Below are 14,424 nucleotides of genomic sequence, written 5' to 3'. Positions count from 1 at the left end.
AGTTCATACGGCTCCATTGGCTCCCGTCAAGTGTTAGCATGTTTTGTTTAGGTTAGTCAGTTATAAGAGGGTGAGAGGGGGATCTGTCAACGGTCAGTTACATATATTTCAAGGGTATATATTTCGTCTTCAGAGGTAGTTGATGCGGTGGTCTGTCCAGTGTGTTTTAGTCAGAAGAAAAATGTGTATGTAGATACAAACATAGCAAGAGGAAAGGAAAGTGGGGAAGGGAAGAGAAGAAAGCAGGAACGAGGAGAAAGGGAGTGGAGTTTGGACGTTAGTGTGAGGGGGAGCAGTCCGGGAGGGGGGGGGGACCCACGTTTTTGATCTGTTTCAGATGCTTAGCTTATTCCAGTACCTGCTTTTGACCCTGTAAATCAACTGATCATCATCTGACCTCTTTGGTACTGTATTTGGTTCTGATATTTGGGATGGTTCTGCAATTGCTGTGCTTGGCCCCATAGTACCTTGCTGCTCATCTGGTACTGATCTTAGCTCATCTATTCATTACCTCTACTAACCTGGCATTCCCCACCACTGAAGAAAGAGAACCTTGTTCTGACTTGATAATCTGCCAATTAAAAACTGGGAGCACCCTGGTATGGATTAAATATATAAGGCTTCCAACCTGAGAAATCATCCGACGCTAAACTATTGTCCTCCCTTCATTACTGGTAAATGCAGAACAAGTAGAGTTTTGTAGTTGGCATGTGTAAGCTTCTCCATATGGTTTTTCTTTTATACCAAGTTGTGAATTTGTTGCAAAAATTTGCCCCTGCCCTGACTTACTAGTTTGTCATCCTCTATCTTCTTAAAATATGATAAATATATTGTTACCAGCCACATAGGACTTTCCTGAAAGATCGCTGCTATAGGTGTAAAGCACTGCAGTGATCATCATGCCTGAACTCCAGACTTTTCTCACTGTCAAAGAGGATTAAAAATCCCTCTTTCCCCCAGCAATGGTAGTCATCTCATTTCCTTGCATCAGTCCCTTCACTGATTAATTTTAATAATGATGGCAGGAGATATCATTTCTGGTAGGAAAAGCATATAAACAAAGAGATTTTTTTTTTAATACTATAGTTTTGTAGGTACTATTAACACAGACACACAAACACACACACACACACACACACAAACACACACACACAATCTATTTCTCTGAATCAAAGACAAACACTTCAATCTACACAGCGATAAAAAAGGGCCAATATTGTGCAAGGGGATGAAATTAGCATAACTTGCTTCAGCTTCTAACCTCTCAGATATAATTAAAAAGCCTTTGTAGTCTCCGGCATCTTATGCAATTACAGTGAAATTTGGATATATGATTCAAATTAACTAATCTGCCAGCTAAAAGTCAGATTTGCATTCTAGAAGAATAAGAAGAAAACAAAATGATAAAGATCAGAAAATATTGCAGTTACTAGTGCATACACAAAACATATAAATAGGCCCCAGATTCAGAAGAAGGTGACCTCCTAATGTTAATATTAACACTTCAGGTACAGTGTGTCAAAAGTGTGATCTGACGGACCTATTCTCCCTAGAAAACACAGGCCCTCTGCAACCTATAGACCCCAGTCAGCCCCCACTCAGCAGAGTTAGTTACACTGGTGGGATGTGGTGGCATCACTTATTTTTATTCTTATTCTAGCTACCTCTATCACATGGCTACGGGGAAAGGGGTCAAGTGATGAAACAATAGCCTAGAATTCTCTGCTGTAAAAGAACACCAGGCTAGGGTAATTAAATAGTAACCCCATTTCCCGCTGTAAAACAGTTTCCTCAATCCAGTGGCCCATGCTTTAACTAGTCAAACTGTACTGCTATTGTCAGTCTTACACCAATACCAGGTCTCCACTAACCACTAGTGGGTAGAGACCTGTCCACAGACAACCAATTTTGAGGAGACCTGTCCCCTTATTACCATGGTGTCCGTTCTGTTCTGGCTACATGTTTGTCCCTGGCATGTATGTAGCTCAACATACAGTTTAAACCTTGAATCCTAAAATAACCAGAATGTCTATAACTTTGGGTCTTTATTACAATGAACAGATGGTGGTCATATAAGAATAGGATGCACACGGATACAGTGAAACTAGAAATAAACAAATTAATTAACATATAATAAGTACATGAACATAAACCCATAAACAAATGCCCACTGGATATACAGTTAACAGTCTTTAAGCACACCGTGTTTCCCCGAAAATAAGACCGGGTCTTATATTAATTTTGGCTACACAAAACACACTAGGGCTTATTTTCAGGGGATGTCTTATTTATTTATGGTATGTAAAAAGACAATCTTAAAGGGATTGTAATCCTAAAATAAATAAATATCCTGATCCTTTAAAGCATGGTAGACAGCACAGTGCTTGTGTTGTATCATTTAGCCCTCTTTATGTTCTAAAAAAACCTGGAATAAAATAATAAAAAAAGTTCTCTCCCCCTCTCTCCCTGTCAGCTCAGGAGTCAGCATTATGACATTCTGTAATCCCAAAAATAAACCTTGGATAAAGTCATTGTAAAAATATGTAATCGATTTTGTAAAAAGATTATGTAATGTGCAGTGTGTCTCCTTTTGTAACTTTATTGTGGAAAATACCTTATTTACAGCGCTGCTGGGCACTCACGTGACCCTCCGGAGCTCTACTTTCCCTCTCCGAATACTGCAGAAGGAGGGGATAAGATCAAGGATTTTATTAGGCTTATTTTTGGGGTAGGGCTTATATTGCAGCCATCCCTGAAAATCATGCTAGGTCTTATTTTCGGGGTAGGGCTTATTTTCATGGAAACAGGGTACCAGTGATGCTGCCTCAGAAGGATAAGGATTTCTTCGGAAACATGTGGTGTATACTTAGCTGACTCCCATGCGGTGTGTTCTAATGGATAATGTAAAAATAACTTTCAGTAGGAGGTGGAGCTAGTTACCAGTGATATAATAGGAAATGTGTAATACCATAGAATACTGTCCATCAGTAGTCTTTTGTTAGAGTGGCATCTTGTGGTATTTCAAGTCCAAAGGATATTATTTTTTCCTTATGGGCTAAAAGCATGACAGTGTCCACTGACCACCAATCCAACGGAGAACTGCCCATTGATACCAGTGTAAAGAAGACCTGTCTAATGACCACTAATGCTAAGGGGTGGTTGCACTTTTTGGAGGACATTTCCATTGATGTAGGGGGCTTTTAATAGAGACAAGGGCTTCCACTGTCCACCAATTAATTAAAAAAATAAAAGGGCCATTAGGAAAGCTGCTTTACTGCCTACCATTGGAAAATGGCTGAACAAAAAAAAAAGGGGGGGGGTAGGCTACCAGTCCAATAATAGGCAGAGAATGTAAAGCTGAGTGATACATTTGCAGCTCAACACCAGCTTTAAAGGGCTTGGTATTAGGTATGCAAAATGCCTAGTGCCACAAAGAAATCACAAGGCTATTCGGAACACAAGTAGAATCCATAAAATGTTGCATTGTGACCCTGTGATATCTAGTTATGTTCCTGTATAGAAAAGTGCCAAAAAGAAAGTGCATTGTAGTTTAGTGTAAGAATTCCTAATTATATACTTTATATAACTGAAGGGATGGAAATCTTAGCAGTATTTAGTAGCTGAAGCCCAGTCTAAGACCTTTGAATCAATCAGGGCTCTGTTACTTTTAAACATTTCTGTCAGTGTAACTCAGTGAACATGCTTAGAAGAAGGGAAGAGAACAGGGATGACCTGATTGTCCAGCAACAGTCTGGTGTGGGTAATGGAGCGGCCACATTAAACCACTGCAGTGTGTTCTTCAGGTCGATCGCTGCTATGCAGTTTGGCATGGGTACTTACTGTACAAGACCTGCTGATGAGAACTGTAAACCCTCTTAAAGGCGGGACAATTTAAATAAATGCATTTTAAAAATGTATTTATTGGCTATCCTTGTGTTCAGATTTTACAAATCAAAATTGTCCTTATCATTCTTTTCTATTTTACATAAATGTATGCAGTACATTTTTCTGTCATTTGAACACATTCACTGTAGATATTATGATGCAGCAGTTGATGCTTTTGTTGCATTAACAAAGGATTTATGAATAGCAGTTGATCTGTTATGATGGAGCCTTCCCAGCCTTATCGATTTATCTACCTTCAGGGTTACAAATTAATTAAGTCAGCATTATTAGTACTGCCAGCAAAGCTGCATGGCATTAGCATATCACACCATTTCTCTCACAGATGACAGGCTCCCCTTGTGATGTGCTGCCTTACATAAAAAAAAAACTGATTCATAATGAAGCCATAATCAGGTAAGTGCATCACTTTATCTGGCAGCGTGACATCCAGATAGAGGAAATCCTTACTGCATGTGTACATAATGACAAAGTTCTTCTGATATTAAGAATGCTGAAAACTATAAAGGACAGACGAATTAGGGGTACCTTCCTGACAATTATTATAAGGCTTTACATAGATGGCTACCAGACAAAGGGGTCAATATACAAGGATAATTGCATAGGGTACCGCTGTGTGAAATATCAATAGACTCTACTTGATAATAATTGTTAAGCTCCGTGAGATGTCCATCAAGGAAAGCAGAAAAATGAGCCCTCTAAGGAAGATGTAAGACACCAGTTTATGAGCAATAGAGGCTTTCAATAGTTAAAGTCCATCTTCAAGAAAGGAAAAATGCTCCCTTGCAGTGGGGCTGGCCCGTCACTGCACAGGTTGAATGTTCGTTTAGGTCTAGGGGAAGACAAAAAGATTTACATAACCAATCCTCTGCTCTCCATGCAGGTGGCACTTTCCTCTTTTCCCCTCCACTCTCATAATGGACTGTCCCTTGGCATCCTCACATGCAATGAAAGGCTATGGGCTCTTCATCGGACTTGATGGCGTCAGAGGACCTCTAGATGTAAACAAGCATTTAACTTTTGCAGTGGAGGCAAGAAACATTTTCCCTTTTACTGGAATTCAGTTGTGATATTTATGTGAACCAGAAACTGTTTTGAAAAAAATATTAGGATAAAATAACAAATGCAGGTAAAATAACCCCTATATATCTTAGTGAATTGAGACTGGTAGTTCCCAACAGTATAGCCACAGGCAGTATGGTAGTAAATGTTATTGGCCTGCGGGTCCTTGGAAAGCCACCCCTTACCTAAGTTCAAGAATCCCTATCGCTATTATCATCACAACAGCAACTAAAAAGGGAACTATGGCATCCTAAATATTTTATATGGAACATAACATTTCTCATATGTTTGAAATAGAATAATCTTATCAGTGTGCAATAATGTATAAAAACGGTCTAAGTGCACGTATAGCGATTTTAATTCTGTTATCTCATTGCTCTGTAGCAATGATTGCTATAGGCCAGGTGACCTACGTGTCCTATACTCCACATAATGAGTAAATATATATATATCGTTCACGGTCACCTGGAAATTGCCAGTGGCAACTTCATTATTGCCCCAGTGCACAAACAAATCTATAATAGCTCAACTTGCCCTTAGAGGGTATAAAATTCCTCAATAATGGTGCTGTAGAGAAATAAACCAGAAAGTTATATTATCAAGTAAATATCTATAAATCATATGTCAATTAAATATGTCATATTCTTCAAACCTCATAGATAAACACCTTTTATGTAACCTCTAGCACACAGGATAGTGCAATGGCATTGATCAGACACTTATAATCCATAGTTTCTTGACTATAATCTATCCAAAAATGTCAATAAAGGTGGAATATCCATCAGAGTTATTTTTCTGTATTTTCTCTTTATGACACAATCTTCACCATACACTGAAGTAACTGTAAATGAGGCATTTGCACTTCAGTCCTTATAAAACACTGATTTACATATCTTCCAGTGTGTTTTATGGATCAACATCCACTTCAGGGAATTGATTGCGCAAATGCTATTATATGACATAAGATCTCATATAAAACATTGAATATTGGAACAGTATCTCTAAATGCCATTTTCACAGGTTTAAACAAAGTGAATGTATTCATACTTTATTAAAAACATAATTATCACAAGAACCAAGGTTTCCATAGTAGACTTCAGGTGTCAGAATTTTATACTTTCCTAAAAGCTATTAGCCATGCCACAAGTGTTAATTAGAATCTAAATGATGAATATTAGTAGAAAGTATGACATATATGGGTAAAAGGTCCTATATCTGCGAGAGCAATGTAAGGAAGATGGAATAGTTGAAGGAACTCATCTACGCCCCCACTTGAATCTCATAGGTTGCATCTGTAAGACTATATACATTTATTCAGGGCTTTTATTTTCTCAGAGAATAGGTGCAAGAACTCAACCACATCCCCAGCCAAACCATATCAAACGGTGGGTGTGACCAAATTGCACAGTGGTGGATCTAAAAGAAGCAATAAATACCAGGAGTTCATTATGTGCAGCATTCAGGGTGAGCTGTACAGAGTGCAGGGTTGAGGAGTGCACTACATTCAGAGGGTAGGGTTTAGGGGTGTGCTATGCACAGTATGCAGGGCTCAGCGCTCTTTCACAGGCTGTCAACATGTCTCTTCCACTGCTCCCCTTTAGTGCGAGGGCATCATAAAAGGACCTGACAGGCCAGATTCAGCCACTGGACCTTTTGCTTGACACATATGATTTAAAATTATACAAGGAGCACAAGTGAAGCTTCTAATTTTTTCTTTACTACATTATTGACTTTAGGGCACTAAATTTGGTCTACTGGGCACCATTTAGTTTACCTAAACTGAAAGATGAAGTCAAGGTAAATAAACAGATGTAAAGTCACATATACACAGCTGTTCCACACAGCACAGGCCTATCTGGTAAGGACATGATCTTAAAGTAGAACTATAGGCAAAACTTTTTTTTTCATTGTGGATAGAGTACAGAAGGGTTATAACCCCAGTCAATTTTTTTTTTGGCATCTCTTCCCATTGCAGAGATTTCTCTTCACTTCCTGTTCCACAGCCAAAAAGAAAGTGGGAGATATCCCTGCAAATTCAGGGAATTCATTGGGTCCACCAGGTCACCAGAACTAGTGTTTCTATTGGAAGATTTTCCCTCTATTATTTTTGGAACAGTCCAAAATGTAGGATTTTCTTTCACGTTCACTTTCAATGATAATGCTAAACAGAACAAATAGAGAGGGTAATAACATCAGATTAGAATATCCTCAGAAGTTTTAGTGGATAAAATTAAATCAGCATTTCCATAAAGCTGGTCAGCAGAGGGAAGCATGAAGTGTTCTAGAATTTGCTGGAAGAAGGCTGCGCTGACTTTGGACTTGATAAAACACGGAGGACCAACACCAGCAGATGACATGGCTCCCCAAATCATCACTTACTGTGGAAATTTTGCATTTCATTTGGAAATCAAGGTCCCAGGGTCTAAAGAAAGAGTGGAGAGGCACAGAATCCAAGTTGCATGAGGCCCAGTGTGAAGTTTTCAAAGTCTGTGATGATTTGTTGGTCCACTGTGTTTTATCAAGTACAAAGTCAGCACTGCCCTCTACCAGGAAATTCGAAAGTACTTCATGCTTCCCTCTGCTGACCAGCTTTATGGAAATGCTGATTTCATTTTCCAGCAGTAGTTGGCACCTGCCCACACTGCCAAAATGATCATGGTATCACTGTGCTTGATTGGCTAGAAAACTCTACTGACCTAAATCCCACAGAGAATTTGTGTGATATTGTCAAGACGAAGATGAAAGACACCGGACCCAACAATGCAGACAAGCAGAAGACTCCTATCAAAGCAACCTGGGCTTCCATGACAACTCAGCAGTGCCACAGGCTCATTGCCTCAATCCCACGCCGCATTGATGCAGTAATTCTTGCAAAAGGAGCCCCGACCAGGTATTGAGTGCATACTATACTATACACGGACATACTTTTCAGTAAGCCAATATTTCTGTATTAAAAATCCTTTTTTTATTGGTCTTATGTAATATTCTAATTTTCTGAGATACTGAATTTGGGGTTTTCACTAGCTGTGAGCCATAATCATAACCAAAAGAAAAAAAAATGCTTGAAATATATCACTCTGTGTTTAATGCATCTATATAAAAAATTTCACTTTTTGAATTGAATCACCAAAATAAATACACCTGTATATAATACATTTGGGTATCGCGTTCCATGACTGAGTAATTGTCGGTCAAATGACCACAACACATATCATATATACCGACTAGAAACCAAGTGGTTAAGCAAGGCTTTCATAAGGCATCTGAGTGGGACTGCAGCCTTTTGCTATTCATTTTGTGATATGCACCCTTCTCAAGGCAACATGGCTTTGCATGCAATGCATCCTGTAGGCCACAATGATGATGGAGTAAGGATGTTAATATTTTCTTTCTGGAAGATCAAAGTTCACATAATTAGGCATTAGGGTGAGCAGGGATGAGATCCATGGCCTGCAGAACTACAAGCTGGTGATTCTGTGGTTTCCTTATTCCGAGTTACTGCCAGAACACAGTATTCTTTCTATACTATTGAAAATACTCCCTATAAGGCAGCTAAGGAATTTGCAAGATTAGTGCTGTGAATGATATCACAGAAAGGGTGTTAAATGATAAATTGCATTTCGTATACGCAGGTTCCTTTTATCTCTAAAGCTTTGTATTATCTGTCCTACATATACAGAATGTGGAATGAAGATGACTTCCTAATTGGTATTCCTTACGAGATCAAGGTTTTTGGGCAGTGTTCATTGTATTTGTAACCAATCTCATTCCCAAGGTAACTAAAATCCCAACTTTCTCCTTTATAGACTCGGCTCTGCAAGCTTGTGTCTATTGTCCAAGCAGCTAAAGCACACTGCAACAGTATGGGCACCGCATATAAATCTCATCCACGGTTTGTAACCTTCATAAAGGGAGGTGGTAAAGTTGAAACTGCGCTGTGCAGTCATTCTGAGGGAATGAGAAGTGATAGTGATAGATTTTTAATATCTCCTTAGGGTAGTACTTTTATCGAGCAAGAAAATGTTATTGGGTAAGATCACTTAGTTTTATTGGAAACACAGCTATTCTGCCGTTACAGAGGAAAAGCATGCTCATCACTAATCAGGGAGGAGGAATTCCATCCATCTGCTGCAGTCTAACTGACAGATGTAGATACTATCGTTTAAAGAGAAATGTATTTTTATATCACACTGTTGCTAGCACCATTTCTTCTTAGAAGGAGTGTTTCTAGTAATAGCTACCAGGGTGCTGATTTTATTTTTTTTGTGGGGTCTGGGGGTTGCCAAATAGCTACTATGTGAAATACTACAGAGATGAAGTAAATAACTTTCGTGTGCACTGGGGGCAGGCAGTTGAGTACTACTGGGACCCTACCACTGAGGGGTGTAACTACTGTGTGTGATTTTATGAGAGGTATTAGGAATGTTGTTAAAGCCCAACTCCAGGAAAATGTAAAAATAATCAAGACAGTGTTTAACCACTTCAATACAGGGCAATTTCACCCCCTTCCTGCCCAGGCCAATTTCCACATTTTAGCGCTGTTGCATTTTGAATGACAATTGCGCGGTCATGCAACACTGTACCTAAACCAAATTTATGTAATTCCCCCCCACAAATAGAGCTTTCTTTTGGTGGTATTTGATCACCGCAAGGTTTTTTTCTTCTTTGCTAAACAAATACAATTTTGTAAATAAATATGTTTTTTTCCTGCACTTATGAGCGCTGATGAGACTGCACTGATAGGCACTGATGAGGAGGCACTGATGGGGTGGCACTGATGGGGTGGCACTGATGGGTGGCACTGATATGCGGCACTGATGGGCGGCACTGATAGGCGGCACTAATAGATAGCACTGATATGCAGCATTGGTGGGCACTGATAGGCGGCACTGCTGGGCACTGATAGGTGGCATTGATGGGCACTGATAGGTGGCACTGATTGGCACTAATGGGCACTGATAGGCAGCACTGACGGGCGGCACTAATGGGCACTAATGGGCACTGATAGGCGGCACTGGTGGGCAATAATGGGCACTGGTGGGTGGCACTGATAGATGGCAATGATGGGCACTGGTGAGCAGCACTGATGGGGAGGGCACTGGTGGGCAGCACTGATGGGGAGGGCAATGGGGGGCTCCCTGAGCCCTGATTGCCATCCCTGGTGGCCATAGTGGGCATCCCTGGGGTCATGGGTGGGCATCCCTGGGGCCATGGGTGGGCATCCCTGGTGGTTCTAATGGCACCCCCCCAGAGGGTCTGCACTGGTAATCAATGATCTGATTACCAGTGCCGACCCCCCCGTCAGGAGACCTGCAGATCGGCGCTCCTTTACTCGTGCCTGTCAGGCACGTTCTAAGGAAAGCAGATCAACGGCTCTTCCTGTTTACTACGTGACCAGCCGTGATTGGACATGGCTGGTCACACGGTAAAGAGCCTACCGAGATTGGAGATGCGGGGAGTCAGACTGACACGACGCATCACCGGTCGCCGCTCTGCGCGGTCATATGACGTACGGTCAGGATAATGCAACCACATTCCCGCCGTCATACGCCTATAGGGCGGACGGGAAGTGGTTAAAATAAAAAAGCAGCTCTGGCTGCAGTATTCACCTGCTCACTGGAACTGCCTCTCAGGGTAGTCCCATTTTCACACTAGATGTCCTCAGTCTTCTAGTTTGAATGACACCCAGCTTCATTCAGCATGGAAACCTGAGGGCATGCAGTGAATGCAGGGCCTCACTGACCTGCTGCCTGAGGAGGGGCATTATTATGGCGCTCAATGATGCAAAGAGTGCCACTGATGTTATTGTATTACCAATGCTCTCTTTATCATTAAGAACTGCTAACCTCTGGGAGAAGATCAGTTGAGGACATAGCAAACCATGTGACCGGCCTGAAGATTCTCTTTGTAATAAAGCCTTATCCCCATGCTCCTCCTAGTGGATCAGGGTGGATAAGATCAAGAGCAATAAAAAAAAGAAGCATGGAAGATGATGACGGTGGATATGAGCAACATGTCTTCCCACAGGGAGTATAAGTTGCCTGTCTTCATGACATGAACATGGTCACAAATTCTTCTTTACTATTGTCATTTTTTTTTTTCAAACTTCCACAGCTACAACATAGTTAATAGATAGCTCCTTGTGCAACAATTGACAAAATGCTGTGGCCTACACTTCTCACCTTTGGGCAATCAGCAATCCTTGTCTGTTGACATACTCCAATAGGTGCCCAAGATCTTGCATGGGTCCATTCTGTTGAAGCCCTGGTAGGGCTGTTGTAGTATGATAAATTCTTTCTGCATTATTTCATCTGAGCATGGTCTGTATAAACACTTTGGGCATATTTGTAAAGCACTGAATCTGGCATTCGCCAAACATTTAATCTTCCAGATGGATGCATTTAAAATTATAGTGTGGTACTACCTGTGAAAGCTGTATTCAGTGCTTTATAAATATGTGTTCCGAAAGTTATTCTATCCATTAGCCCTAATCACAAAGCTGGAGATGTGATTTCACCTGAATTGAATGTATTGTAAATATATAAGGCAAAGTTGTTGTTTCAGATAACATATCTCTCAAGAGGTGGTTTCTGTACTTCTGCTTACTACAACAGGCAATTTATCAGAACAGCTTGGAGTTTAAAAAAAATAACTCACAGTATGTAGTTTTCAAAAATATGATTTTTTTTGAAAACTTTTAGCAGACAGGCAGCACTCACCACATTAAATGAGATTGCTCAAAAAAAAGTATATTCAATTGTTTGTATTGCTATTACAAGGCTAATGTAAAATTAAAGGCTATACTTTGATCATAGATTTCCTTTAATAAAAGCTGCATATTTAAAACCACTGGAAACGACTTTTAAAAGTGCATTAACATGTTAAAGCTTCTATGAATTGTTAATGATTAAAGTTAGATCTACTTTAATCTATATAATAATAGCAACACCCCTCTGAGAATGTATCATACATTCTAAAGCATGAAGGGGTAGTGTCAGGTAGAAAAAACAAAATTAAAGTGGTCCTAAAGCCTTAACATTTTTTAACTTAATGCATTTTTTACATTAAGTGAAAAAATGTTTAGGTAAAAGTATTGCACCCACCTGTATACTTATGTTTCTTGATCCTGCGCTGTGCCTGTCTGCAGCATCAACTCACTTCCTGGTCTTACAGGCTTTGTTGAGGTAACAAAAGCCATTGGTTCCTGCAGCTGTCAGTCAAACCCTGTGATGAGGGAGTGGGGGTGAGGCCAGGCCACACTGTCTATCTATTTGGACACAGGCAATGCAGCTCAGGATCGAGCCTGCATGTGTGCCACATTAGGTGGCAAACCAAGAAGAGGAGAAGCCAGGAATGCCACTGGGGGACCTGAGAAGAGGAGGATCGGGGCCCCTCTGTGCCATTCCATTGCACAGAGCAGGTAAATATAAAACTGTTAGTTATTTTTTACATGTTTTTTTTTAAAAAAAAACCTTGCATTTACAATCACTTTAACCTACAATTTCTCACAGCAGGTGATATTATCTAGGACTAAACTGACAGCCTTCTACGGCCTAGTACAAGTAAATAAGTAAGAAGCTGGAAATAAATGGCACCATCATTTTTCTTTCATATATCAGCTACAGAAATCTCTCCCTGTGGGGTGGATTTACTAAAGGCACATAGGTTGCAAGGGAATTTGTCCCAGAGCTTAGTGAACGAGGTGAAGTTCTGCTGACTTCCATCACCCAATCACATGCCAGCAAAAATGCTGTTTTTCTATATTCCAAGCACTTGTATGCTCATACATATTAATTGGGTTTTCTCTCTCTGTGCCAGTTTAAAGGTGACACCTTCTGAATACCTACACGTGTTTCGATCTGGATGGTGACACCATGCAGTTGTGAAATGGTGAATAGAGGATAAGCTGCATAGCTGTAACCAGCAGGTGATAAAACAGGATTAATGATATGCTGCGTCTATCCAGGTGTGATGAGTTGCTGTGTGTAGGTGGTAGGACACTAAAGGCCCATACACACGTACCGATTGTCGGACGTAAATATTTGGCCAACGTCCGATCGGCCGATTGTCGGCTAGTTAGTATGATGCTTCCGACAACCGACTGCGACTTTTCGGCCGAACAAAATCTGGTCTGCATGCTATAAAATTTTTGTTGGCCAACACCAGAATGGCCGATTATTCGTCAGTAAGTACAGATTTAGGCCAACAAAAGCCAGATGAGCAAGACTGGGCATGCTCAGAGAAGAAAAAACACACGGAAAGTTAACCATCACATGACATCACTTCTGAAGTTGGTTGTTGTTGGCCGACAAAATTCGTTTGCAGTCTTGAGCACTTTTCAACCAACACGACAGCACTGGACAAAAGACGGCCGATCGTTCGGCCGACAATCGGTGCGTGTGTACGGGGCTTTAGACTAGAATATTTTGCAACTGAACCCACCTGGGGGACAAAGCCTGCTGCTTTTATTTGTCATGTTGGCAGTCATCTGGTTTATCTGTCTGTTTTGCTTGCTAAAAAGCCATGAATGCTGACATTATTTTTTTCAACATGGCCTTGAGTCTAATCTGCGGGATATGGATTTCCTGGATCCAAGCACCAATCTGTGCACGGTGCAGAATCATGTTATAAAAGATTGAAATACTTCCCTAAAAGTCCAGCATTTTAGATATAGTAGACTTTAATTTCAATCTGTAGCCAGTTATAATTTTCGAAACCTTCTAAAGATTTAAATGTTGCTTCCCAATAATCATTGCAGCCACTCCAGGTAAGACTTAGGATTCTACTCTACAATGTTTTCACTCAAGATTTGCAAAACTTTCATCCAAGATTTGCGTATTTTTTTCTGCTCGAATTTTAGGTGAAAGATGGGTGACACTTGTGTGAAAGTTGAGTGAAAATATTTACAAGTAGACCCTTTAAAATTGAAAAAAATGATTGTGTGTTGCGGTGACACATGTGTTCCTGCACCACAATAGTGTGAATGGTAGCTAGCCAGTCATATTTAATAAAAAGCTCCTTAATCTAGTTTTTATATCTTAGTTCTTGCAGTGGAAATTCTACTTTGTTGCAGTCAAGAATGAGAAGGCTTAATCGGAAAAGAGTGTTTGAGATTTATATAAGAACTGATTATGAATAAGTTTATAGTGTCCTGCACAGGATTGTCTAAATTCATGATATAAATCTTACAATGGCTGCAGGAACAAATTATACATTTCTAGAAATGCACTGAACTCTCATTGATGAGTCAGATCTGTGAAGGTGATTAAAGCACAACTAAATTAAAGAATAAAAATGTAATATCATAAAGCTTTCCAGTCCTTGATGTGATCCTGCCAGTAACATACTTCCTTTCCTAAGGTGACTCTATTCATACCTTAGCAGCATTGTCACCCTAGACTGTAGTACAAAACTCAAGGCTGCACTCTGATGACATCAATCGTTCAGCTTATTCTAAGC

General features: G+C 40.2%; 1 protein-coding gene across 3 annotated transcripts in view; it reads right to left on the bottom strand.

Moving 5' to 3' along the window:
* Positions 1–14,424, bottom strand: part of MTUS2 (microtubule associated scaffold protein 2) — a 991,417-nt gene that overhangs the window by 942,756 nt on the left and 34,237 nt on the right. The gene's annotated exons all lie outside the window — the stretch shown is intronic.

This window comes from Pelophylax lessonae (genome assembly GCF_965119305.1).
Source record: "Pelophylax lessonae genome assembly, chromosome: 2".
Classification (NCBI taxonomy): Eukaryota; Metazoa; Chordata; class Amphibia; order Anura; family Ranidae; genus Pelophylax; species Pelophylax lessonae.
This window is presented reverse-complemented; position numbering and strand designations above follow the sequence as displayed.